A 27,863-nucleotide genomic window follows, 5' to 3' on the forward strand; every position below is an offset into this window, starting at 1 on the left:
ATATCAGAAATTTGAATTTTGATATCAAGAAAGACGATTCAATTCTGAAAAGGCTTCCCATATTCGAATCCCGTTGCCAACATCAGCGGCAGATGACAGGCAGCTTTCGCCACCTCCTCTAAATCCTATTGGATAGTCTTAGCAGCCTATCGGGTTCTAGTACTGTACGATGTAGTCTCGCCCCCTCTTCGCCCAATGGGTGCAGTCAGAGTATGTGGAAAACGTACTCACCTGTGGGGGGAGGGACGCCGCCTTCGCCTCGCCTTTCACGCTGACCGGTCAGACGAAACGCTCTTTTAATGTTTTTTTTAAGCACGTTAGTGTTTTTACAAAACTATTAAAGTTTAGTTGAGGGGAGGCGGCCGGAACCTGCTTATTTCCTAAATTTTAAACCTTAGCCAGAAGCAAGAACAATTCGGGTCACGTTAGCAACGCGAAACAGGTAATTGTTGATGGAATTCTGTATCATCACCTGTGTTACTGTGGTTGTTGAAGCTAATTGAAGACGCTCATCCGAATGAGCCGTCAGCACGAAAGAGCTGCTAATGAGCTTAAAAATGTAAAACTGAAACAAGTGGACAAATGTCGAATGTTCTGACTGGCAGACATTGTTCCTGTTACGTGTGTGATGTGCATGACAGGCATGTCGTTTAGTTTTGAAGTGAGGTATCTGCTTACCCATTGCGTTAGAAAGGAAGGCTTTTTTGGTAACGAAGCCGAAGTCTTAAATTCTGAGTTGTAATCGTGATGACTCTGTCCAGAAGACAGGTGTGTATCAGTGGACAGGTCGAGCTGTTAGATCTCGAGTTGTGTTTTTGAGGTGATATTTCCAGATTCCAGTAACCCTGCTCTGCTGTACGAGACACATAAGGTGGGTTTCTACCCATAGTTCCCAATTTGGCATACGAGGGCAGAGGCCGAGTTCATTTACTGCCTTAAAAACTGTAGTTCATTTATTGTTACAAGGTAGTAATCCAATCGACATGCGACATCTCCCGTTTTGAGGCCAGGCACCACGAACTGGGACTCCTCAATTGAGCTCACCGCTCGTCTTTAGATGTGTGAAGCACACTACCATGTTATGGGAGAACATGCGGACTGCACTCGGATCACACGGTGTGTGAGCGCTGCCTCCTTCGATATGCCCTGGACTTGTTCCTGTTCAAGTTGGTTGGCCGCGTTAGGAGTCTTAAATAACGGGACTGCTTAGAATGGTAATATGTTTAAGTGACTGTTTTATTTGAATGGGTCTCATGGATGGGAAACAATGTTTATAATGCCGTACGTTCATGATCAACCGCTATTGACATAAGTAACAATTTTATAGCCCCCATTTCATGATCCAGTGCCGTTATTGTCATATACCAGGGCATATTAAATGTGATTTACCTGATTTTGAAGCAGCAGTTAGAACATTAATTGTGCCGTACTTTTAGGTTTTCCCGGCCAGTGTCTCGCGCGCTCACACGCTCGGGTCTGCGAGCCAATGCCCCGCCTTGCATTACAGGTCACCGAGGTGCCTTCTCGCCCTCCACAGCACTCCGATCTGAGGTGCAGTGGAGACCACCTAATGGCACAGGACGCTCATTACAATACCCATGGGGTTACACGCCAGTGCAGTTGCCGTTGTTAACGCGTAACCTTTTTTCTTGTTCTTCTGAACGTAACCGCATTCCACCACAATACGTAACGTTTGAAATTAATCTGGACACAAGACAAAAGAAAAAAAAATTAAGAGGGTTACAGAAGCCCCCCGAATTGTTTCCTTTCCCAGACCAATGCACATCTAAAACGTTTTTGATGTTATTTTTTTAAGCTCGTGTCATGAAAAGGGAATTGGGTTCAAATTTTGCAGCATGTTGGGGGCGTGGAAGGGCGAAATCGGTAAGAGACTTCAGGACAGCAAGAAAATAACCATTTAGCTAAGGACTAATTAAAAGAGACATGTTTTGTTATTGAGGATGAATTTGGGTTGTACAAATAATAGATTTTTAAATATCTTTTGTTAATTGAATTTATTTCAAAAAGTAACAGTGTGCAATAAAACAAGTACAATTTGTACACCAACTAATTCAAAAATTAATCCAGAAAAACGAACAGAATTGTTTTTAATTATAAAAGAGGACAGAGACGAAACAATACCTAACAAAACTTGAACAAAAATTCAACTCTCACCCAAGAGAAGGAGATGAAAGCCCCCCTATACTCTCCCCTACACAATATGTATGCTTATTCTACAATTTTTTAAATGAAGTGCTGCAATGTTTTAAAGACGTTTTGGACAGACACTACAGGCAAGACTTAGATTTTTTTCCAACTGCCAATAATATACAACATTAGTTCTCAGTTCTACAAGGTGGGTTGGGAGTCTTCCAGTTAAGGAAGATAATTGTACATGCTAGCAGTGTGGTATAGGCTGGTATGATCCATTTGTCCCCTCCGCTGTAAGCCCACCTTTGAGTCCTCCAAGTACTGCTGATGATGGGTTAGAAAAGATTGAGACCCCAATGCTGTCTGGTAAACATTCACAGAATTTTGGTCCACAATGATAATTTGACACATTTCCAAAATGTTTATTGTGTAGACTTTACTAGAGGGCCTCAAATTCCAGTCACTTCAGCACTTTAATCAGGTATTGTACTTTAGGACTGCTTGTTTCACTTGTACATCTATAACCTCAGGCAATTTGACACAATGAAAGAACAAGCAGGAGTCAAATTACACATTTAATAATGTATTATTGATAACCAGTAACAGCACACTGCACGATAACGTGTCGTGAATACACCTGACTTGAGCATTCCTAGTTTTCCTCCTCTTTCTCTGTATGTTTAGCATTCATTTGCTCAAAGGTTGATGCACTTTCTGCTTCCTGAGCAGCTCTTCTTTTCTCCACCCTAGCGGCCTGGTTCTTCTCCTCTTTCATCGGCATGTTTTCGGATTAAAACCGATTAAGTCAGTGTTTGTTTTGCAATTACTCAGTTACATTTTCTTTAATTTTTCACTTAAGCTGGCACTTAAGTCTTCAATCTGCCTCAAGAATGATTTAAGATATGAAGAGGTAGGAGAAGTGATGGTGAAGATGGTAGGGATGAGAATGGCGTCCGTACACATGCGCAGCACAGCCACCCTGTTGGCTGCTGCCGAGAATTGATTCTACATTAAAATAAAAATAAAAAGAGGAATAACCTTGGAGGTCAGTCATCACCCTGAAAGTGAATAGTAGATGTCATGTAGTATATGTGTACCAAATTTCAGGTCAATAGTTCAAACGGTTTGCAGGCTACATGTGATTTAAAATCCTAGACCGACAGACAGCCCAGTAGCATATAATATAAGAAGACCAGTAACGGCACACTTGAGCATTCCTAGTTTTCATCTTCTTTCTCTGTCTCTGGTTAGCACTCGTTTGCTCAGAGGTTGATGCTCTTGCTTCTTCCTGAGCAGATCTTCTTTTCTCCACCCTAGTGGCCCACTTCTTCTATTCTTTTGTTGGCATCTTTTCACATTAAAACTGATTTAAGTCAGTGTTTGTGTTCCAATTAATTACTATGTTTTCCTTAATTTTTCACTTAAGTTGGCACTTAAGTCTTCAATCTGCCTCAAGAATGATTTAGGATATGAAGTGGTAAGGGAAGTGATGGGAACGATGGTAGGGATGAGAACAGCACCCGTATGCCTGCTGGCCACTGCCAAGAGCTGATTCTACAATAAAATAAAATGAGTAATAACCTTGGAGGTCAATCATCACCCTGAATGCAGATAGTAGACATCATGTAGTATACTGTATATGTACCAAATTTCAGGTCAATAGTTGTTTTGATTTGGGAAAATGGTTCAAGGGATTAAAACATAAGTAGGCAAAAATCAGAGAGAAGAGGTCCGATACTTCAATAAAATTTACTTAGTCAATTATAACATGTAAATACATATGAATAGTATAATGCAGTAACAATAGATTATAGAAACAAATATATATATATGTATATGCTTACAGTAATATATTTAAAGAAACAAACCTATGCTTACAGTAATATCAAAAGACTCAGAGCCATCATCCTAGACCAGTAGACTGAGGGAGCCCGCATGTCAGTCTCGTCAGAGGATCAACTCATGTGCCTGTCAAGGACCGGGCGGTGCGCGCATTCCCCACGGTTGAGCCTCCAAAGAAACTGAGGGCGGAACCTTCCCTTATATACTAATTAGGTGTCCTTGCCCAAAAGCGGCTTACGTGGAAGCAGTGTATGCAGAAGTGGTCAGTTTCAACCTACCCCCTCCTTCCGTGGGACACGGCGCTATTTTTCTTCTACTCGGCCTTGAGACTAGCACCTGATACCAGAAGACACAGTAATATGCTTACATGTGAAAAAAGCCTCTCGAAGTGAAAAACAACTCCTTACTTAGCCTTGGCCTATAACATTCCTGGCTGTTTCTCCCAAAACATTAGTCTCTGCAGCTGATTCTGCGCTGAAGCGATCAACGCCCATCTGCTCTCTTTATTTCACCTTTACTTTTTACAGAGAAAAATCCTTCCATTACAGTAGTTTAAACTGTTTGCGAGCTGCAAGTGATTTAAAATCCTGGGCAGACAAACAAACAGCCACAGTGACGTATTATATAAAAAGATATATTCATAAAAATAATATGGAAGCAAAGTATAATGTGAATGTTGGCAAACCATAACCATACGACCTGATAAATAAAAGTGAGATGTGTAGTTTCAGGCAGCACACATGTCTCCGGTCAAGTCATCATTTCTGGTCAGCTCTTTTCAGGATGGATAGAAACGCAAGAAAAGGGGAGAAATGCTAAAGTACAGGGTGGGCCATTTATATGGATACACCTTAATAAAATGGGAATGGTTGGTGATATTAACTTCCTGTTTGTGGCACATTAGTATTTGAGGGGGGAAACTTTTCAAGATGGGTGGTGACCATGGTGGCCATTTTGGATCCAACTTTTGTTTTTTCAATAGGAAGAGGGTCATGTGACACATCAAACTTATTGGGAATTTCACAAGAAAAACAATGGTGTGCTTGGTTTTAACGTAACTTTATTCTTTCATGAGTTATTTACAAGTTTCTGACCACTTATAAAATGTGTTCAATGTGCTGCCCATTGTGTTGGATTGTCAATGCAACCCTCTTCTCCCACTCTTCACACACTGATAGCAACACCGCAGGAGAAATGCTAGCACAGGCTTCCAGTATCCATAGTTTCAGGTGCTGCACATCTCGTATCTTCACAGCATAGACAATTGCCTTCAGATGACCCCAAAGATAAAAGTCTAAGGGGGTCAGATTGGGAGACCTTGGGGGCCATTCAACTGGCCCACGACGACCAATCCACTTTCCAGGAAACTGTTCATCTAGGAATGCTCGGACCTGACACCCATAATGTGGTGGTGCACCATCTTGCTGGAAAAACTCAGGGAACGTGCCAGCTTCAGTGCATAAAGAGGGAAACACATCATCATGTAGCAATTTCGCATATCCAGTGGCCTTGAGGTTTCCATTGATGAAGAATGGCCCCACTATCTTTGTACCCCATATACCACACCATACCATCAATTTTTTGTTCCAACAGTCTTGGAGGGATCTATCCAATGTGGGTTAGTGTCAGACCAATAGCGGTGGTTTTGTTTGTTAACTTCACCATTCACATAAAAGTTTGCCTCATCACTGAACAAAATCTTCTGCGTAAACTGAGGGTCCTGTTCCAATTTTTGTTTTGCCCATTCTGCAAATTCAGTGCGCCGATCTGGGTCATCCTCGTTGAGATGCTGCAGTAGCTGGAGTTTGTAAGGGTGCCATTTGTGAGTAGCTAATATCCGCCAAAGGGATGTTCGACTAATGCCACTCTCCAGTGACATGCGGCGAGTGCTACGCTGTGGGCTCTTGCTGAATGAAGCTAGGACAGCCACTGATGTTTCTTCATTAGTGACAGTTTTCATGCGTCCACATTTTGGCAAATCCAACACTGAACCAGTTTCACGAAACTTAGCAAGCAGTTTGCTAACTGTAGCATGGGAGATGGGTGGTCTCGTAGGGTGTCTTGCATTGAAATCTGCTGCAATGACCCGGTTACTGCGTTCACCAGACATCAACACAATTTCTATCCGCTCCTCACGTGTTAACCTCTGCGACATGTCAATGGCTGTAAACAAAGAGAAACTTGTAAATAACTCATGAAAGAATAAAGTTGTGTTAAAACCAAGCACACCATTGTTTTTCTTGTGAAATTCAAACTAAGTTTGATGTGTCACATGACCCTCTTCCTATTGAAAAAACAAAAGTTGGATCCAAAATAGCCGACTTCAAAATGGCCACCATGGTCACCACCCATCTTGAAAAGTTTTCCCCCTCACATATACTAATGTGCCACAAACAGGAAGTTAATATCACCAACCATTCCCATTTTATTAAGGTGTATCCATATAAATGGCCCACCCTGTACAATCCCTGATAAACAGTGGAAGTCAGTGGGATTTGAGGCCTTCTGAATACGTCTGTGCTCCCCTTTTGTACTCTTTATTGCGTAGAGTCACAGAGGACAAAGACAAAACAGTCCTTCTCCATAGAAATCCTTTTTAAATAAAGTACAACACAGAAATTCTATGTAAAAGTGGTATAATACTGAGACCAGAAGCATCCTTTCATAACGAGGAACATATTCTTTAATTGGGGCAGCACTGGGGGGGTGAAGCTAAAATGGGCATCATGTTCGAAAAACAGTCATCTAGGTGGGCAATCAAGAAAAAGGGAAAAAAATTCTAAATAAAGACACAGACAGACAAGAGAGGAGGATATTACAGGTGTTAAGTAATGGCAATACTTAATTTAAATCAAGATTTATTTTTTAATTAAAAAAGGAGTTAATACAAATTTGGATTATGACCCCAGAATTTCAGATGTCAAACCGTTTTCAGCAACTTGTGGAAATGGACAGTGACTCGGAAAACACTGAGGTGGTAGGCCGCTATGTGGTGGGCTTAGTCTGTAGAGGTATTGAAATGCAGGTTTCCTCCGGACTCGGACACTGTAGTACGGTGCATTGTCTTCTGGGTCCACAGGTGGAAGAATGCCCTGAAAGGGTGGATAGGCTCTTGGCCAGAGTGGGGATGGATCCTAGATGTCATTGTCCATGTTGGAACAAATGATATGAATGAAGGTAGGTTATTTGTTCTGCATTCAAATGTAGAATTGACAAGGTGGACTTCTCTGAAGGTCTTCCTGAGCTGCCCAGCCATCCAGGTAAAACCTTGGAGTAGAATAGACAGGTATAGGTTTATGAGACATTCTGGAAAAGACGGCACCTGTCCCGTTGTCATGGCTTACATTTGGACAGAAGTGGTATCGATATTTTGAAGAAGGATAAGAGTAGGGTAAGTCTAGGAATAGGGGCCAGGGAAAGCCACCACACTGACAAATAAATGTGAGGGCAGCGATGCAGCTGTTTTGAACATTTACTAAGACACCACCACTTCCCTGTCTTCATGTCAAATGTGACCATCGTCCGCACCAAATAACTCCAGGTTTCCTTTTTTTCCTGTAAATACTGAGAAGTAAACCTATCTCCCTGAATAGCCATACCTCTCGTGGAAAACAGGGTACACTGTACCTACTCCTTCCCTGGATGCTGCATTATTTAACTGAATACACGTAATTCTTCTGGGCCTAGAAATGAGCCCTTCCAACAACACATACTGTATGGCCTCAACATAAACATCTGCAAGGGGAACTCGAGGCAAGTGCTCGCACTTGACACCAGGTTGCCCACTTGGCTTTGCTAGAGCTATGAAATCTCTGCAGTCTGCCACATCACAGGCAATTATCTGTGAGGTTGATGAATTGAAAACCTGACACCTTTTGTTTTGTTTTGAAGTGAAAAAGATAGCATTTGCTACATCAACACAAAATATGGGCTCATTTCAGTTGGAATGACAATGTCTTTCATGTCTTTTGAAGTTTATAGAAGTAGCAAATGAGGAATGGCAAGAATTGTAAATTAACTGTGCTCCCAATGAGGTTTTAATTGGAGTGTCCCCATTATTACCTCGCATCTTTGTTTGGTCACATAAAAACACTTTTGTTTGGCCTATTAAAAAGACTTGACACCAGAATATTAACTCCTCAAACTGCAATATGAACTTTGTATATGCTTTTATTTTTAAATTAAGGGCACTGTCCTGTGAGAGTCAAACGTGACAGTACAGTACTGCATGCTCAGTGCTCAAAAATACTTTTAAAGAGGAAGAAAGAATTGCAAAAAAGAAAGCTTTATGGTAAAAATTACAATTTAATTACCTGCCATACAGAACTAATACGCAACACTCGGCATTGTTTATTATTCAAACATTGTAAACAAAAACACATATTGTGGTGTAATGCTGCTCAAGTTCAGAAGAAAAAATAGTTCCAATGCAACTGTACCTACATAATGGCTCCTATCTGTTGTAATGAGTGTTCTGCCCCATTGGGGGTCTATGCTGGACCTCAGGTCGGCGTGCTACAGAGTGCATGAAGGACCTCAGTAACCTGTTGATGCAAGGCGAGGCATTGGTCTGTAGAGCAGAGACACTGGCCTGTGAGTGTGCTACTGTCCGTGTCTTGTGCGTGCGTGCCAGTGGCCCGTAAAACGTAACAGTACGGTACACTAATGCGCTAACTCCGTCTATGACTTTGGCATCAGTTGTTCCCCTGTTAGTTCAGTAGGGGGCTTTTCTATGTCAAAGTTTAATTGGATGTTGGCGCAGAAAGGGGCGTTTCTGTACGTCCATCTGTGAAGCCTATTGGAGATTCGAGTAACAGGCGTTTCTTTTTTTTAAAATTGTATTGGATACTGAACTAATGGGCGTTTCTGCTCCGCCTCTTTTGGCTGTCAGTAAAACGACTGCGCCACCTCCAACATGCTCTTAGGCAAGGGAATAAAAAAGGCAAAAAAGAGCGAAACGCAAGGATTTGAACAAATGTTTGAATCGGGCTGCTGTTGATATTCGTTTTACAAAAACATATTGTAATGAGTAAGTAAACAAGGAGGAGCTGATTGAGAAGTAGTGAGCTGGATGTTCGGTTTTATTAATTAATCATAATTAATCATATTGAAGAGAAGAACAAGAAATTTGACAAACGAGAGAACACTCAGTCCATCAAGCGTGTTTGTTTAGCTAATAGCTTGTTTTCCAGTATTTACCTTTAGTGTTTTATGTGGATATAATTTTGTATCTAATATTGTATGTTCCCTGTTGCTTTTTCTGAATTCCTGTAAACGCTCTTTGAATATGGGAAATGCGCTATATAATTAAAATGTACTATAATAATTATTATATTTTTGTAGTTTTTATTATTTACCTCTCTTTACGAATGCATAATGCTCAGTTTTCTTATTATGATTGACTATTAAAAGTAAGTTTTGGTTTCTGTTTTCCTTCTTTTGCAGGCCATATTTTCTCCAGATGATGGTAGGAGGGGGATTCGAACCCTTTGCCTGTTTTATCTTGGCTGGTGGATCTGAAGGTGTTTATCCTAAAGAGCTACTCTTTGAGCCCTTTGGCGTTTCAGCACTTTTAACAACTAATTTCTCCATCCACATGTCAAATAAGAGAGTTTTTCTTTTCCTCAGTCTTCTAGGTCCTCCTCCACTCGGGGCACCCCTTCGGTTATCGGTGTCGATCGCGGGGCCGACTCGGTCTTAGCTCATGGGGTTGTTTGCTTGTTTCGCTATGCCACCACAGGGTTCCCCTTTAGCAGAAAGATATAGAAATCATTTATACCGTTGAATCTTCGGTGGCCACAGCAAATAAAGAGGCTGTTTCCTAGTTGCCGCTATGATTTGGGAGCAGTTTTGAACCCGCACCCTTCTACCTTGTATTGGTGGTCCAACCGGTTGAGCTAGTTAGTGCGTCGACCAGATGCATTTAATGATAGCGACAGGTATGCAAACCCCTTAAATAAATGGGTTGGCCCTTTATCACTGCTGGAGAGGACAGTGCTCGAACCTTACACCTCCGCTTTTTTAGTGGGATGCTCAATCGGCATGTTTAGCTCAGTGAGCTAATCCTCCTGTTGTACAATACAAGAAATCTTCTATATCATTGACAGAATGTAGGGCGCTACAAATAAATGGACACGTTGCCCTTTCGGCAGCTGATCTCTCCGTTGACGCTTCAAGTTATGCTGATCCTCATTCTGCTCCTCAGCGGTTGGGCGTCTCGATCGCGGGGCAAACTCGGTTCTGGCAAATAGTCGCCTGTTTGTTTCACTATGCCACCACGGGGTCATCTTTATAAGAATGGTATATAAATCATTTATACCGTTAACTCGTCAGTGGCCACAGCAAATAAAAAGGCTGTTTTTTATTGTAGTTGCTGCTATGATTTGAAGGTAGACTCGCACCCTTGTACCTTGTATGAGTGGTCTAACCAGTTGAGCTACAGAGTCTGACTTGCTAGCACGCCGACCAGACGCATTTAATGTTAGCGACAGATCTGCGGACCCTTTAAATAAATGCCTGGAGAGGACGGCACTCGAACCCTGCACCTCCGCTTTTTTGCGAGAGAGCTAAATCTGCTCGTCTATCTCGGTGAGCTAATCCTCCATCTGGAAGTAATCAGAAATCTGTTATATCATTGACAGAATGTAGGGTGCTGCAAATAAATGGGCTGTTTACATGTTATGTGAGGTGAATCCTATGGGGTAGAGGCTGGGCTTGAGCTCAAGGCCTTCTTAAGCTCGGGTCTGCCCCTTCAAACAGTGTGGTTGGTCTGTTTGAACCACGTGGCTGGTTTGGGTCGTTCTCTATTCACTATGCCAACCCCTTCTAAAAACTGACTACTTTCTATATCAATACCCCCCTACTCGGGTTGGGATTTGAACTCTCACAACTCATGCAGGGTAGGTTATATCAGTGGTCTACCCAGTTGAGCTACCACAACCGACTCAACACTCTGACGGTCAGTCGTGCTTTATACCAGTGACTGGTCAGCGGACCCCTTAAATAAGAGTCCTTTACTACTTTACCTGGGACCTCATGCATAACGCTGTGCGTAGTATTCGCACTATAACATGACGTAAGCACAAAAGCCGAAATGTGCTTACGCACAGAAAAATCCAGATGCAGGAATCTGTGCGTACTCCAACTTCCACGTTCTTCCGCTACATAAATCCCAGTCAGCATGAAAAGTAACGCATGTGCACGTGCCTGCTGTCCCGCCCCAATTCCTCCCAGAATTACACCTCTTTGAATATAAATAGCCCTTAAGCTCAGCGTTCTGTGAAAAAACAATGGGAAAAGCACAGGGGAAAATATAAGAATTTCAGCGAATACCAAGTGGAGGCAAAGGAAAAACGTACTATTTGTTCAAATAAACCGTGATATAAACAACAAAAGGAAGTTGATCAAGTGACATAGCGTGTTGAAGAAACTTGAAAGCTCACGTTCACAAAATCGCACAGTGCCAGAAATAAAAAAGTCACATATCAAAGTCGCAGAGAAAAGGCGAGTTGTAGCCCACCGTCTGAGTGTCATATGAAAGTTTATTAGGGTACAGAGAAAAAAAAGGTACACAGTGGGGGAAAAAAGCACGAAATGTCAACTTTAATCTCGAAATTTCCAATTTAATCACGTAGTTTATTTTGTCATTAAAGTAGAACATCATAAACTTCATCTTAAAATCATTTAATTTACTAGTTTCTCAAATCCCATCGTAACTAAAGTAGCACGTTAAATGTTTTATTTTATGTGTTCTTCTATGTGCTCTATGTGTGTGAATCACTACGTGCTTCTGGGCTTTCTCTTTCTCAGACAGGACACAGAATCCATTACATTCGTGATATTACAGCTCTCTGAATAATTAAAATACTGAGATGTATACGTGATATTTTCATGATGATTGGAATGAAAGCATGTTATTAAACAGGAACACGGTGGCTGAGTGATTGTTCATGTCTCTCACAAGATGCTGCTGCACCATGCGCGACGTTCGGTGAAATAATTTATTGTAGCAGTACTGTCTCTTTCAAACATACTAACCTCCAATTCCTGTCCTTACTTTTCTTTCCCCAAATACCCAATCGCCACACAATCAGCTCTGTAATAGGCGTTAAGCCATTTGTAAGCTTACAACGACGATTCTTCAAAACCTTTAAGGAACATTGAAATATCTTCATAGTTCGTGTTTAATTATTCTATCCGTCTATCTTTCCAGTGTCGCGCCAGCCTCAGTAAATATACAGCGCAAGGCAGGAACAATACGTGAACTTGCTAGCGCTGCGGCACCATGTCCTCACATGTTTAATTATTAACAATACAGATTATTTAAATGAAGTTGGTTTTATCTGTATAATATAATCAACATATTTTGCTGCATTTCATCTTAAAAATGATATCTTCATCATATGTAAATACGCACTTTATAAAGTGGCACAGGTTGTGTAATATTATAACTGTAGTGCAAGTTTACAGTGGGGTAATTGTACTTATGAGTACAAACAGTTCTACAAGGAGCAATTGATTGAGTGCGTTTATAGTTCTTGGGATGAAACTGTTTCTGAACCGCGAGGTCCGTACAGGAAGGGCTTTTGCCACGAGGTCCGTACAGGAAATGTTTTGCCGTGGCTGAGGCAGCGTGTGCTTAATGCTGTATATCGATAATTCTCTTTCCAATCATCTGCTGCTGTGATTGCCCACTCAGATACAGTGATATAAATACTCTGAGTGGTGCAGTGAGACTAATATGGAAAATGATGATCCACTGTGGCAACCCTTTACCGGGAGCAGCTGAAAGAAGAAGAAGAAGGTGCAGTGAGAGTAACAACGCTAAAGCAGTTATTGTATTTAGAATACTATGGCTATTCCCTGGACCATTATATTGTTACAAGTTAATTACAATCAGAAGCATTACACTAATAAACAATATGCAGTTAGTTTCAGTGTATTTATAAAGCCGCGTCAGGAATGTGAATCTAAGAAAGAAAGGATAACCACACAGGAACAGTAGCACTGCTTTGACGCATGGTGCCGCCAGTCTGCAAAACCGAGCGGAGAACTTGCGTACGACAAGGTATGAGTTACCATGGAAACATGTGTGGCTTTATGCCAAGTTTATATATTATACATCGCGATTTGAACGTGGAAACGTTCTTGCGCAACATTTTATACATAAGGCCCCTGGACTTGCCGGTATTGTAGCGGGTGGGTTGAATTACCCCATTTATCGGGTGGAGCTAATTCTCTGCTGTGAAGTCTTTAATATTAGTGGAAGTTAGAGTGCACTGCATGTAAACTGAAAATTAAGAAATAATTTGAAGTAAATCCTACATGGTGGGTATGGGGGCTTGAGCGCTTATCCTCCTGAGCTACTCGCCCACTCTTTGGTAACCTCAACATCTCCCAAGTGATGTGCGACACCGGATGACTCAAAGGTTGCTCAGCAGGCGACGTGGGGACGAAATCCGCTCATTACTGTCTGTTCATGTAAACCAAATAGCAACAGCAGACCGAGGTAAACATTTTTCAAATCTTAGCGTTTTGCTTTTTAAAGGGGTCTGTAAACGTCGCCTTGGATAAAGGGGTCAGTCAAATAACTAATAATACGCCCGTTGTGGTGTTGTGCTTACAGAATCCCAGTTTGATATTCCATCTCTGTGGTTGTATGAGCGCCAACCCCCCACTAATACGGTGGGACCCTGAGCAAGTGAATTGAACTGCTTGTGCTGCAACTAAGGAGCCAATTGTGCCTCGCCTTGTGTGAAGATTTTAGTAAATATTAATAATTTAGCTCACCGACTTTAATGATGAAGTCAATATGAATGAGCTGATTAAAGAACAGTAGCCTGGCTCTTCTGTTTTTAATCCATTGTTCATCTTTGTGTTTCTTACATTTATGTTTATTTAGTGTTTTATGTGGATGTTGTTTTGTATCCCATTTTATATATACATTTAGCAAAAAAAGAGTCCCTTTTTCAGGACTGTGTATTTCAACAATAACGTTTTAAAAATCCAAATAATTTTACAGATCTTCATTGTAAAGGGTTTAAACAATGTTTTCCATGCATGTTCAATTAACCATAATCAATTAATTAACATGCACCTGTGGAATGGTCGTTAAGACCTTAACCGCTTACAGAAAGTAGGCATTTAATGTCACAGTTCTAAAAACGCAGGACACTAAAGAGACTTGTCTACCTTCTGTGAAAAACACCCAAAGAAAGATGCCCAGGGTCCCTGCTCATCTGCGTGAACGTGCATTAGGCATGCTGTATAGAGGCATGAGGACTGCTGATGTGGCTAGGGCAATAAATTGCCATGTACGCACTGTGAGACGCCTAAGACAGCGCTACAGGGAGACAGGAAGGACAGCTGATCATCCTCGCAGTGGAAGAGCCCGGATCTCAATCCCATTGTGCACGTCTGGGACCTGTTGGATCACAGGGTGAGGGCTAGGGCCATTCCCCCCAGAAATGTCCAGAAACTTGCAGGTGCCTTGGTGGAAGAGTGGGGTAACATCTCACAGTAAGAACTGACAAATCTGGTCCAGTCCATGAGGAGGAGATGCACTGCAGTACTTCAAGCAGCTGGTGGCCACACCAGATACTGACTGGTACTTTTGATTTTGAGCCTCCCTTCATTCAGGGACACATTGTGAAACATTTTTAGTTTATGTCTTATGGTGTTGACTCTTTTACTGTTCATACAAATATTTACACATTAAGTTTACTGAAAGTAAAAACAGTTGAAAGTCAGAGGACGTTTCTTTTTTTGCTTAGTATATTTCCTGCTGTTTATTTTGTTAAGCACTTTGAGCATGGGAAAGTCACTATATAAATAAAATGTATTATTATTATTATTACATTTGTGTAATTGTTAGCATTTGCTTCCCTTTAGAAATGCAAAATAGTCAGTTTTCTTTATTAATATTAAAAGTAAGCAATTGGTGTCTGTTCTTTCTTCCAATAAAGGACGCAAAGCAGCTTTTCTTTTGATGAGGCTAAGAGGTGAGATTTGAGCCCACCGCTTCTTCCGTCCTGGCTGGTGGTCTGGTGCAGAGCTGCTCCTTGGACCCCCGTTACACTGGAGCTGCAACACTTTTAAGAACCAATCTGTCTGTTGACGCTGCAAATAAAAGAGAGTGTACTGCTTACCATCATTTTTCTGGACCCCCTTCGACTCGAGCTCCATTGCAGGTCCAGCTTATTGCCGGGGGTTCGTTCTGTCAAAGCCTTAACCCCTATGCCTGCATACCCGAGCTAAACCCGCTTAAAAACTTTGTGCGGCTGAAAGTCTGCTGAATTCGTATCTCCTTTTAGATGACGCAGTCTGGACCGGCCGACAGGGGGGGTGTCCCTTCATGTGGGCCCCAAGGACCATCTTCTTTTAGCCAACCCATTCAAGGTTCCGACAAAAGCGTTGTCACTCCTTGTGACCTGTTATTGTTGATTTATTTTTTTTTAATGAGATCTTGGATGGGTGATTTCTTTTTTATTTAATGACGAGGGTGAGTGTATCATGTACTGTAAAGCGGGGTCCTACATCCTACTGGGGTACTTTCACAGATTTTTTCATTTTTCCTTTTAGGTCCCCCATCCTACCCTGTGATGGTTCTGTTTCCTATGCTTGCTGCAATCTTCAATTCCATTCTTACATTCAATTCAATTCCACCCGGGGGAGTAAATGCGAACATTAATTTTATTTTAATTCTTTTCATTTTTATTACTATTTAATTTAATATTGTTTCTTTGTATCAGTATACTGCTGCTGGATTATGTGAATTTCCCCTTGGTATTAATAAAGTATCTATCTATCTATCATCTATCTATCAATCGGCACCAGCTCCTCTGGCCAGGATAAAGCAGGTGTAGACGATGGATGGATGGTCCCTGTTCTTCTCTCTGTGTCTTTTATTGCAGTACTTTGAACTGGCAAAGGTGTTATAGCTGGAGACACCAGCAAGTATGTGGCTGGCCAGACTCTTATTTTTTGAGCTATCCTTTGGAAGCAATAAGATCTCCGCACATATAAACTCTTATTTTAGATTTATTTTTGATATCTCCCGATGTAGACTGTACGTAATCTATCCATTGTGAAACTTGAAAAGTGTTATTTTTACAGGGATGTCTTCTTTTGCTTAGTTTTTTTAAATACACTGCTGAAGTCCCTACTTGAACTGTGTTAATAACAATTAAAGCAGAAATAAAGATTACAGTTTTATACATTGCATTTCTACAACCATTCCCTGTACATAAAATACTGGACATCTCTTACAGGTATGCCAAGTCAATGAGCGAGACGTACAGTAGGCTTGACCACAGGCGTATCTTCAAAAAACAAACACAACGAAAAATAGTACTTATGTACTGCGATGTTGCATATCTACCACAAGAGGGCAACAAGATGGCAATTTTGAATTTTGTTATTTATCATCATTTGCCATTACTCTCGTTTCTTTTAGTTTCTGTCTTTTTTACTTCATATAACACCTTTCATAAATGACAATATTGTATACTACTTAATGAAGGTCTAGTCGTTCTTTGTTTTTTTCTTTCTTTCATATAGCGTCTTTCATATTGGACACTTTTATGGTTCTCTAAAGAAACTTCAATATTTCATTTGTTCCTATAGCTGCTATCACACTGGGTACTATTATATAGCGCTTGATGACTGTTATTCGTTAGTTTCTTTTTTTTTTAGTATATTACCTGTTAGTGTGGACACTAATGTATGGCACTTGTATCACATGCAGTTATTCTTAGTTAGAAAGAAATTTTTTTTTTTTTGACCAAAAGCGCATCTTCTAAAAATAATTTTTATGTACTGGAACTTTCTACGGCTACCAGAAGAGGGCGACAAGACGTCAACTTTACCTTTTGTTATTGATCATCTCATTTTCATATTGGACATTATTTTATACCTCTTAATGACTGTTAATATTTATTTACATCTTGTAGTATCTTTTATACTGGATGCTGTTATACAGCACTAAAGCACCTTTTTATCATTCTTTTTTACTTTTGTTCTTTTTCATATAGTGCCTTTCAAAGTGGACATTAATGTATAGCAGTTGTAGCACACAATGATATGCTGAGTATTTGAGAGATCGTTTTTACCATAGGTACATCTTTTTACAGTATTTATGAACTGCATCTTTGTATTTCAACCACAAGAGAGCGACAATATGTGAAGTTTGCCTTGTGTTTGTCATCACCATTCCCCATTACTCTCATTTCTTTCTTACTTTCTGATTTTCTTTCATACAGGACAGGCTGTGTTGTTGATGAGGCACTTCCCGGATCAGATGTGCCACTTAAGAGCATTGAATTTTCACTGCTCACCTCATTTCCTTCTTCGCTCCCACTTTCGCTGTCAGTTGTAGTAGATAATGTGTTGTAAGGTCCTTCGCCTATCTCCTCAAGCTGGTCTCCAAAGCTTTTTTTAGAATGTCCAATATGCCGCAGGGTTGTTGCCCATATAATATTTCAAAAGGTGAGAAAATCATGGAGGCTTAGAGGACTTCCCAATAGGCAAATAATACAAGGGGAAGCAACTGGTCCCAGTTCCTTCCGTCCTCACTGACCACTTTGCATAGAATTTGTTTTAGGGTCTGGTTAAACTTCTCTATAACACCTTTGCTTTGAGGATGGTATACCAGGTTTTTTAAATGCTTCACCTGGAGTAACTTGGCCATTTCCCTGAATGTCTTCATGGTAAAAGGTATCTCTTTGTCTGTTAGGACTTCTTTAGGGATGACGACTCTCTGCAGCTGTATGCAGAGGGACAGCTTCAGGATATCGGGTAGCATAATCAACAAGGACGAAAATATATTTATGTCCTCTAGCCGAGGACTCTTGGGGTCCTACTAGGTGAACTCTGATTCACTCAAAGGGAATATGAATAAGGGGAAATGGGACTAGCATAGCTTGGTCCGTTTTAGGAATTTTGCTCAATTGACAGTCCGGACAGGAAGTGCAAAAGCATCAAACCTCCTCATTAATCCCCGAATCAGAGCTTAAGGTGCTCTAGAGTCTTTTCAGTTCCCAAATGGGCTCATAGAAGATGGGAGAGTGCTAGTTCACAGACTTTCCACCAGTAAGACTGTGGCACTAACAACAATGATCGAATCTCCCCCTCACACTTGGCTCCTCAATAGAGAAGACTGTTATTCAGGGCAAAGTGTGGGCTCTGTGGAATAGGATGCTGAATGTGTTGGAAATTAACCAGAATGACTGCATTTTTCACAAGCTTAATGAAATCATCATTCCATTGCTCCTCTTTTAAGGAGGCCAGAGTTTACCTGAATTGAAATTGTAATGTAGTGAGAGGATCAGAGTCGACCTCAATCAACATGGTTTCATCCTGAGATTTGTCTTACGACATGACTCCTCAAGGCCAGCTGTGAACACAGCATGGAGGCAGCTTGTGATGAAATATTCCCATCTGTTACAAGGCCCAAAACCTTCTTAGGAGTGGTTTGTGTAAAACCACTTTTAATGTCAGACAAGTCTTGCCACAGTATCACCGGATATGGAGGATTCTGGAGGACTGCTACTGTGAGTGTTTTTAGTGAGCCCTTGTATTTGATGAAAACTGTACAATTGGATTTCATGGTAGATACAGTTCAGACTGGTCTTACAATCCAACTACTGTTGCTGTAACACAAAATAACAAGCAAAAATGGAAATGCTACTGGGAGAATCTATAAAGCTGTCACCTTATGCACATTAACTAGTACCACTCATGTGCAGGGAAGAGACAGAGGGTTAGCAAGGGAACAATACCCTTTTCCCTTCACCCAGCTACATTCCATAGGCCCACTGAGTTGAGGGCAGTGGGGGGGTATGGTGTACCAAACGTCCCCGCATTTGAAATAGCACGGGGGTTTGTGGGCTTGTACTTTGGCTTCGACATGGTCTCCATTCTGCGGCAGGCAGGCTCTTCATTCAGAACATATCCTATCCTGGTTTGGCTTTTAGACCATTCTGCCCTCCAAGATAGTTGCCCAGTGATGTTCTGTGGTAACGATGGAAGCCTCTGTATTTTTAACAGACTGCCTCTGGACCGGCTGGGCAAGGTAATCAGGAAGGGCATTTATTAGAAGATCAAAAGAGATTTGCTCAGGAACTTGTCGCAAGTCATTTACTATAGACTGCAGCAAGTGTCCTGCCTTGCTTCACAAATCAAAGTCCTGTGAGTGTGTTGGCTTCTCTGGGTCAAATCGCCATTCATGACAAATCTTGCCTACTGGTCCGGGGAAACGCCATACCCTTTGAGGACCTCAGTCTTCAGAGCACCATAATTGGCGACTGTCTCCTCCGCGAGGTCATAGGAAGTCTTCTGTACTTCTCCCTTTAGGAATGGCACTATTATGTCAGCCCATTCCGCACACTCCCAGTGATTCCTGTTGGCTGTACGTTCAAATATTAAAAAATAAGATTCAATATTGTCGTTAATCTGGAGGGACAGAGCCCACACCTTGGTGGACAGTGACACGTGCTTGTACTCACGCCTCGGATTCTGCATTCATTATTCTCCCACACCTGGAGTTTCAGGTTCAGGTGCTTTGAGGCCATATTAACCAGAATTGTGTCGAGGTCCTGCTCCTGGCTCATCTTCGGAGCAAATCCTGTTGAATATGCCAACTGCAGAAATAAAGAGCAGAAGAAACAGAATGAAGTTTGGGGTAGCCAGCCCGTAAACTTGTTAACAAGTAGGCTGAGTGAAGACTGGAGTCCAAAACAGAACAGAGTAATAGCATTGAACATTGCCATTATAGGAGAACTGGTGGAACTGGAACTGGAAGTAATGTCAGTGAAGGTGGAACTGGAAGTGACATCCTTAGACTCAGGCAGGATTTCCTTCAGCTGATCTGCAGAGGAAAGAGAGGAAGGATCATTGCACACTGCCACACCCTGACATGTAATTACAACCATTTGAGCCCTTTAGATGCCTCCCATGTGCATGTGTGTGACAATAAATATATATATATATATAAAAATATATAGTCGATTAAAAAAATTAACTAATTAATTGCATAAATATATGTAATTAATCATGAGTAATCACGTCTAACATTAAAGCATGTAATTACAAAATTAATAATATAAATACACACCAAATAACAAAAGTAATGTAGAATCAACACAAAGAAATTAAAAATAAAATAAGGGCATGGTTTAAACTGAAACTTCTTCATCTTTTGGCTGCTCCCATTACGGGTTGCCACAGCAGATGTTTTCCCATGTCTACCTGTCCTCTGCATCTTATTCTGTTATACCAATCACCTGCATGTCCTCTCTCACCGCATCCATAAACCTTCTCTTAGGCCTTCATTTTTTCCTCTTGCCTGGCAGCTCTGTCTTTAGTATCCTTTTCCCAATATATCCAGCATCTCTCCTCAGCACATGTCCAAACCAACACAATCACCCTATCATATGCATTCTCCAGATCCACAAAGACACAATGCAACTCCTTCTGGCCTCCTGTATACTTCTCCATCAACACCCTCAGAACAAACATCGCATCTATGATCCTATTTCCTAGCACGAAATCATACTGCTGCTCACTTATCATCACCTCCCTTCTCAACGTGGCTTCCACTAATCTTTCCCATAACATCATACTGTGGCTCATCAATTTTATCCCCCTGTAGTTACTACAGCCCTGCACATCCCTCTTATTCTTAAAAATTGGCACCAGTACACTTCTTCTCCACTCCTCAGGCATCCTCTCACTTTCCAAGATTTCATTAAACAATCTGGTTAAAGAGAGTCAGAGTCAGGAGGAGAGGGACTAAGCTTGCCGGAGAGGAGTGGTGAAGATAGAGGGTGAAGAAAGGAAAGTATTGTTTGCCGTATTGAGCTTTGGACTGTGTTGTGGGCTCATGGGGACGGGGAAGATGTTCCACATGAGCGAAAAAGAAAATAGAAGCACTTTATTTTAGTAGTGTGCCTCCAGTGTCTGTCTGTGTTGGGTTAAGCGCTGGTATAGCACCATCAACAGTCATAACATCTTTCCCAGCTTGGTTCCTCTGTCTAGCCAATCGATACAGGTCCTTTTCTCCCTCCTTAGTGTCCAACCTCTCATACAATCCATCATACTCTTTTTCTTTAGCCTTTGCCTCTCTCTTCACCTTACGCCTTATTTCCTTGTACTCCTGTCTACTTTCTTCATCTCTCTGATTATCCCACTTCTTCTTTGCCAGCCTCTTCTTCTGCATACTCCACTGTACTTCTTACTCCCTCAACTAAAAGTTGCAGTCTTCCTTTTTCAGCTTCCACCATTTGAATCATAGGTCTGTTCTCGCTCTCCTCCTCTTCTTGATCTCCAACATCATCCTACACTATCATACCATCAAACTATCATATGCTGCCTAACTACACTTTTTTCTGCCACCACTTAGCAGTCTTCAGTATCCTTCAGATTGACCCTCCTGCATAGAATATAATCTACCTGTGTGAAAATATTGCCACCACAAACCGGATAAAGAACAAAAGAGAAAGTAGGGGTAAGTACGGATTTTGGTGCCACCATGAATAATAATGATAATTAATTGAATATACAGAGCACCAGGATTAAATGAAGATGAAGCTATGAGAAAGCCATGTTAAAGTAATGAGTTTTAAACAGGTTTTTTTTTTTAAAGTGCTCCACTGTATTAGCCTGGAAAATTCCTATTGGAAAGCTATCCCAGATTTTAGGCGAATAACAGCAGGAGGCCGCCTCACCACTTCTTTTAAGTTTAGCTCTTGGAATTCTAAGCAGATACTCATTTGAAGATCTAAGGTTATGATTTGGATTGTAAGGTATAAAACAGTCCAAAATAGAAGATGGAGCGAGATTATTTAAGGCTTTGTAAGCCATAAGCAGTATCTTAAAGAGAATTCTAAATGACACAGGTAACCAGTGTAGTGACATCAAAACTGGAGAAATGTGCTTGGATTTTCTTTTTCTAGTTAAGATCCTAGCAGCTGCATTCTGCACTAGTTGCAGTTGATTGATGTCTTTTTTGGGTAGTCCTGAGAGGACAGCGTGACAGTAATCTAGCCGACTGAAAACAAAAGCGTGACCTAAATTCTCAGCATCTTGCAATGTTATAAGAGGTCTAACTTTTGCTGTATTTCTTAAGTGAAAAAATGCTGTCCTAGTAATCTGATTAATATGTGATTTACAATTCAGGTCAGAGTCAACAGTTATCCCTAAATTCTTTACCTCCTAATGCATCAAGTTTATTTCTAACAACCTCATTATATCCATTATTGCCAATCACTAAAAGTTATGTTTTCTCTTTATTTAGTTTGAGAAAATTACTACTCATCCATTCAGAAACACAAGAAATACATTGTGTCAGTGAATCAAGAGAGTCGGGGTCATCCGGTGCTATTGATGAATACAGTTGTATCTCTTTAGAGTAAACGTAGCCAGTAGCTATTAAACAGGAACATTATATGACGACAGCGCAAAGCCAAATAGCGTTAATGGACATCTCCTGCTGGTGCAATGAATCCAGATACGTATCTTTAGGTTCCCTTGAATGAAGGCATGACTGGCTTCAACATAAAACCAAACTTGTCAAACCAGGTGTTTCGTGGGCACATCCAGCAGTGGTTCAAGTCTCACAGCATTATAGGAACGTGTAGGAACGCATAGCTTCCGTAATAGATTAGATTTCACAGGAAAAACTAAGCACTTAATTAAGAGGAGACACGTTGGTCAACACAAGGAAATGGTTTATTTATTTCAGGGATCACGTTCTTTAGAGTGAACGCGGCCAGTAACTCTTGCAAAGTACATCATGTGCAGAGTGGCCAATGCCACACAGCACTAAGTGGTTTTCTCCTGCTGGTAAAATGAAAGAGCCAGTCACATGTCTTTAGGATGCCTTGAATGCAGTAATAACTGGCTTCAAAAAAAAAATTAACACATCGTGCCCAGTGTTTTGTGGGGAATTCAAGCCAACATAAAATAGCAATTGAGATACACGTTTAAAGTCTCACTTCATTTATCCTTTAGAAATGTCTAGAAACGAGAGGCGGTTGGTCTCGTCCGTTATGAGAGATGGACATCTGAAGCGGAGCTCTGTTAGCAGCGGCTTTATTTTTTTCACTTATTTCTTATTATTTTGAGGTAGCCTGTATTTACCCAACCCGAGGGGTTTCCACTACAATATATGAACATGAGTAACAAGAAAGGGGGTCAGAAAGAACCGGAAAGGAAACTTAAAGCTACATCCAAGTCAAGACAGACATCAACAGGCAGGCAAATGCACAGACTTCCCAGGACCCCGCTCCACTGCAAATTCTCCAGTAGAGAGCGAAAATGGGAGCGAAGGTGCAAGTGATGCAGGTCACGAGAGCTCGCCAATTCCAGTAGATCACTTGAAGCCAGAAATGGGCTTGCCATCCGTGCTTTCATTCATTCCTCGCGAGCCCAAAACATCGGCTGTAACCGTGGTTGCCACTCCACCTGCAGAGCACGAAAGCCGAAACGATTTCTCCGAACTGAAGGAAATTTTCACAACATCAGCCACGGCCATAAGTGAGCTTAAGAAAGACATTCAGAAAAATATGAAGAAAGATAATAAAGACCTGGAAATGCATCTATACAATTGTTTTGACGCGACCTTTAAAGGTATGCTGGGGAAAATTGAGGAACACATCCAAGAAAATACGTCTAAACTGAAGAAACTTGCTGATCAGCTGGATGACATTGAGCAGACATTCACAGCCCGAATTGAAACAGTGGAACAATTGGCATATACCGCTGATGGAAAAGCTACAGCTGCAAATTCTGAATGCAAGAAACTCGGAGACAGACTTGCTGCTCTGGAAGATGGATGCAGAACTGGGCCGGTTCTAGACAGGCATATTTAAGGGGGCAGACAGAAATGTGAAGGGGGCACATGGTGCCGACGGAGGCTGGAAAGGGGTGGGGTGCTCTGGATAAGTGTTTTTGTCATGTAATTGAATTGCTCTTTGTCAGGCCTCTACCCTAAGACCTGTCCAACTTGGGTGTCCCACCTGAAGGTTAAGCTTCTGCTGGTGTAGCTCTTAGGGTCACTGAGGCACGCAAACCCCCTGACCATGATAAGGTGGTAATCCAACAGGAGGAAAACTGAAAAATAAAAGAACAAAAAATAAAATATTCCTCATCAGATTATAACAACTAAAAACATGACATTTACCTTAATTGGATGGCCTATATCAAATATATTAGAACCCAACAATAACACTTCTCACTATTGCCAATATTAACAAAACTAAAAAGGGTAGGCCAAGTTATTAAAAAAAAAATCAATTCACCAATTCTTGAAAAATAAAACTGAAAAATAGAATAAAAAATAAAATAAAGAATAAAATATCCATCCAGATCTTTACAACCAACAACATAAAATTTATCTTTATTGGATGGCCTAATTCTCAAATAAATTTGCAAAATAAAGTAAGAATAAAATAAGACCTCTCAATATAGCCAATATTTGCAAAACTAAAAAGGGTTGGCATAGTAATTTAAAAAAAAAACAATTCACCATGTCTTTTCCTACAATTCTCAAACTAATTTGTAGAACACAACAGATTTAGAACAGCACATTTGAACTTTTTTCTTCTTTTTTTGTCTTTTTGTCTTGTTTTCAGCTTGTTTGTTTTGCAAGCAACTGAACTCTCTGTTTGTAACTGAACAGCTCCGCTCTCCTTTCTCCTCAATCCACTCTACAACAACAGCCTCCTGTCTCCCTTTGCAAACACTCTTCCAAATTCATCCATATCCAAGTTATTTGTTATGGACTTCTCAAGGGCCAAGATCACCAAATTCCTCTTTCTTTTGTGTAACATGGTGCGTTGATAGGGGGTTAGGACCCGTGACAAAGTGGAGAAGGAACTCTCACACGGTGCTGAAGACACACCAATGACCAGGGCTGTTACGTATAATTTATGCAACTCAGGAAAGGCTTCCTTGTACTCCTGCAGGAGTTTACACACAGTGGACAGGTCTGTTTCCTTTGAGCATTTTTTGAGCAGCATCTGTTTTGCCACAAGAACTTCATTTTTCAGACTTACAACATCTGCTACAGTGCCAGCCATCACAGCCAGAGGGTGCAACAGGGTGGGATCTAGAAATGCGCTAGATTTGGGTGCAAGACTAGATATGGCTCTCATCAGGTCAGTCTTCTTGTGTGAAAATCTAGTTTCCATTTCTGAAATGGCCGTGTCAAGGATGTTGAGCAGGGATCTTTACAGAGACTGATGGGGGGAAATGGTAGGGTCACTAGAGTCTGTATGGCCCAAAGTTGAGAGCACAACACTTTGACCCAGGTGATTGCTCATTGTTCTCCTTCTCTTTGTTGGATGTGACTCATCCTCAGCAGGAGATGACACTCCCCAACAGTCATCCTCATGGATGTTTTTTAAGGAGTCCAGTGCTGCACTAACAACCTCAGAAACACTGCACAGATCAAATGACTGAGACTGTAGAATAGCATTTGCTGGTTTCAAGACACCAAGCACCCATACTGGGAACTTTCCAATCTCAAAGAAGTGATGCTTCTTAATTTGGCATAGCAGGCCTCATGCCTCGGTGCACAGGTATACTGCAGCATCATCATCCTCTGTCATCTCAGATAGGATACTAAGGATTTGTTTTTGATTGTCCACAGTGCACATTGTCACCTCATAGTGGCTTGTCCATCTGATGTCAAGCAGCCATTTTAGACAAGGTGCATCATGTTTATTGAGCACATAGTGGTGGTGAAAAAGGTTGTAGAGTGAACTAGATAGGCTAAAAAATCTTTTTACACACAGCTCACTCTGCATGGCATGCACAAGCACTAAGTGCAGTTGGTGGTTGTAGCAGTGGATGTATGGGAAATATCTGTCAAGCCTCTTTTGGAGCAGAGCTTGTACACCACCTCTAACCCCACTCATCACAGAAGCCCCATCATAACACTGGCTCAGTATACTGTCAGCACTGTAGCCAGCATCACAAAGGTGTAACAGGATCTCAGAGGTGATGTACTAGCTTCTCATCCTTTCTCTAAGTTATATTCCATCAGTTTTAGAAAAAATACCTGAAGCAATGTCATCATCATTACCCGCTGCATCATGTCTCAAGGTTTCTGCAGTCCCACGGACCCCCAACTCATTTGCACAGAGAAACCTTATAGCACTACCAATACTCTTGACATAGTAATGGTTTTTTTCAAGTTGTGTTTTACCAACCAACATTTAATCCACAGTCCCAAACGTGGCCTCTCTGCTTTTATGCTCAGTCCAGATGGATGAAGCATGCACATGGTTGTGGCTGGACACATGCCTCTGTAGCCCCTTGTCTCGATCAAGTGCTGCTTTCCAGTTGTTAAAACCAGTTAAGGTAAAAGCTACATCCCTCTCATTAACAGTGCTGCCATAATTCGACAGGGGAACAGAAGCATGCGTCCCACACAACAGAGTACTCCAGCCATGGTCGTGTGCGGTACCAGGCAGGATTGAATGATCTTAACGTTGTAAAACCTAATACACGTTTGGGGTAACTAGCCAGTATTGGCAGGGATGGTGTACAGTAATCCCTCGCTATATCGCTCTTCGACTTTCGCGGCTTCACTATATCGCGGATTTTAAATGTAAGCATATCTAAATATATATCATGGATTTTTCGCTGGTTCGCAGGTTTCTGCGGACAATGGGTCTTTTAATTTATGGTACATGCTTCCTCAGTTTGTTTGCCCAGTTGATTTCATACAAGGGATGCTATTGGCGGATGGCTTAAAAGCTACCCAATCAGAGCATGTATTACATATTAAGTAAAACTCCTCAGTGATATAAGATATGCTTCCTGCGCGGTGCTTCATTGTTTGCTTTTCTCAGTCTCTCACCCTCTCTGACATTTTCTGCGCCTGACGGAGGTGGTGTGAGCAGAGGGGCTGTTTGCACAGAGGCTGTTTGCCTAGTGGATACGGACGCTCCTCTACAAAATGCCACTTTACCGTGGTGCTTCGGCATACTTAAAAGTACGTATTGATTTTTTGATTGCTTGCTTTTATCTCACTCTCTCTCTCTGACGTTCTCTGCTCCTGATGGCGCTCCTTTGAAGAGAAGCTATGTTTGCATTCTTTTAATTGTGAGAAAGAACTGTCATCTCTGTCTTGTCATGGAGCACAGTTTAAACTTTTGACTAAAGGGTGTCATTTCATGTTTAGAGGGCTCTAATAATGTTAACAGTGTGGGAGAGTTTATAAGGGCTTAAAATATATAAAAATAACCATACAAACATATGGTTTCTACTTCGCGGATTTTCATCTATCGCGGGGGGTTCTGGAATGCAACCCCCGTGATCGAGGAGGGATTACTGTATTGCCATTTAAGTCACAGGGTAGCTGAGCGGGTTGCTTTGGGACAGCAATTGTTGGCAGAGGTACAGGAGGAGCAGTGCCTATTGATGCCACAGGAGTAGACATGCTAGCTGCTGTCTCTGAAAGACCAGCAGCAGCATCATTGCTACTGTTATTGGTACAGGCAGGAGCAGCGCCACACTTTTTAAAAAGCTTGGAAAAAAGGATGCATTTAACAGCATTAACTTTCCCTTTGTGAGCTGCTGGAAGCTGGGGTGGAAAGTGAATAAGCTTTACTAAAATCGCTGTGATTACATCAGTATATGAAACGAGAAAACTGTTGAGTGCAGAGTTGAAAGCTGGGGCGGGGCTTTGTGTCGGGGTCTGACAGACAGACACAGGTCCTCCAGTCGGCTCTATGCAGCAGACAGGCTCACAGTGGTGCTTGTGGGATCGAGAAAGAAACACTTCTCTGCCAGACTGAAACTGTGAGAAGAACAACGGACTAGTCCGCCATTGACTGTACAAATATAGAGGTATTTTTTAGTTG

General features: G+C 41.4%; 2 long non-coding RNA genes across 2 annotated transcripts in view; one reads left to right on the top strand and one right to left on the bottom strand.

Annotated features, from left to right (window-relative positions):
• The first annotated feature begins 232 nt into the window (after positions 1-232).
• On the top strand, positions 233-15,107 carry LOC120541535. The gene is made up of 3 exons (XR_005636024.1): positions 233-442; positions 9,439-9,515; positions 14,958-15,107. It is a non-coding gene; the product is annotated as an uncharacterized LOC120541535 (long non-coding RNA).
• A 1,020-nt stretch (positions 15,108-16,127) lies between these two features.
• LOC120541536 overlaps positions 16,128-27,863 on the bottom strand; it is an 82,237-nt gene continuing 70,501 nt past the window's right edge. The window contains exons 6-7 of the long non-coding RNA XR_005636025.1: positions 24,009-24,102; positions 16,128-19,858 (exon numbers count right to left, since the gene is read on the bottom strand). This is a non-coding gene — a long non-coding RNA (uncharacterized LOC120541536). The remainder of the gene's footprint in view (positions 19,859-24,008; positions 24,103-27,863) is intronic.

Source organism: Polypterus senegalus, chromosome 12, assembly GCF_016835505.1.
Source record: "Polypterus senegalus isolate Bchr_013 chromosome 12, ASM1683550v1, whole genome shotgun sequence".
Classification (NCBI taxonomy): Eukaryota; Metazoa; Chordata; class Cladistia; order Polypteriformes; family Polypteridae; genus Polypterus; species Polypterus senegalus.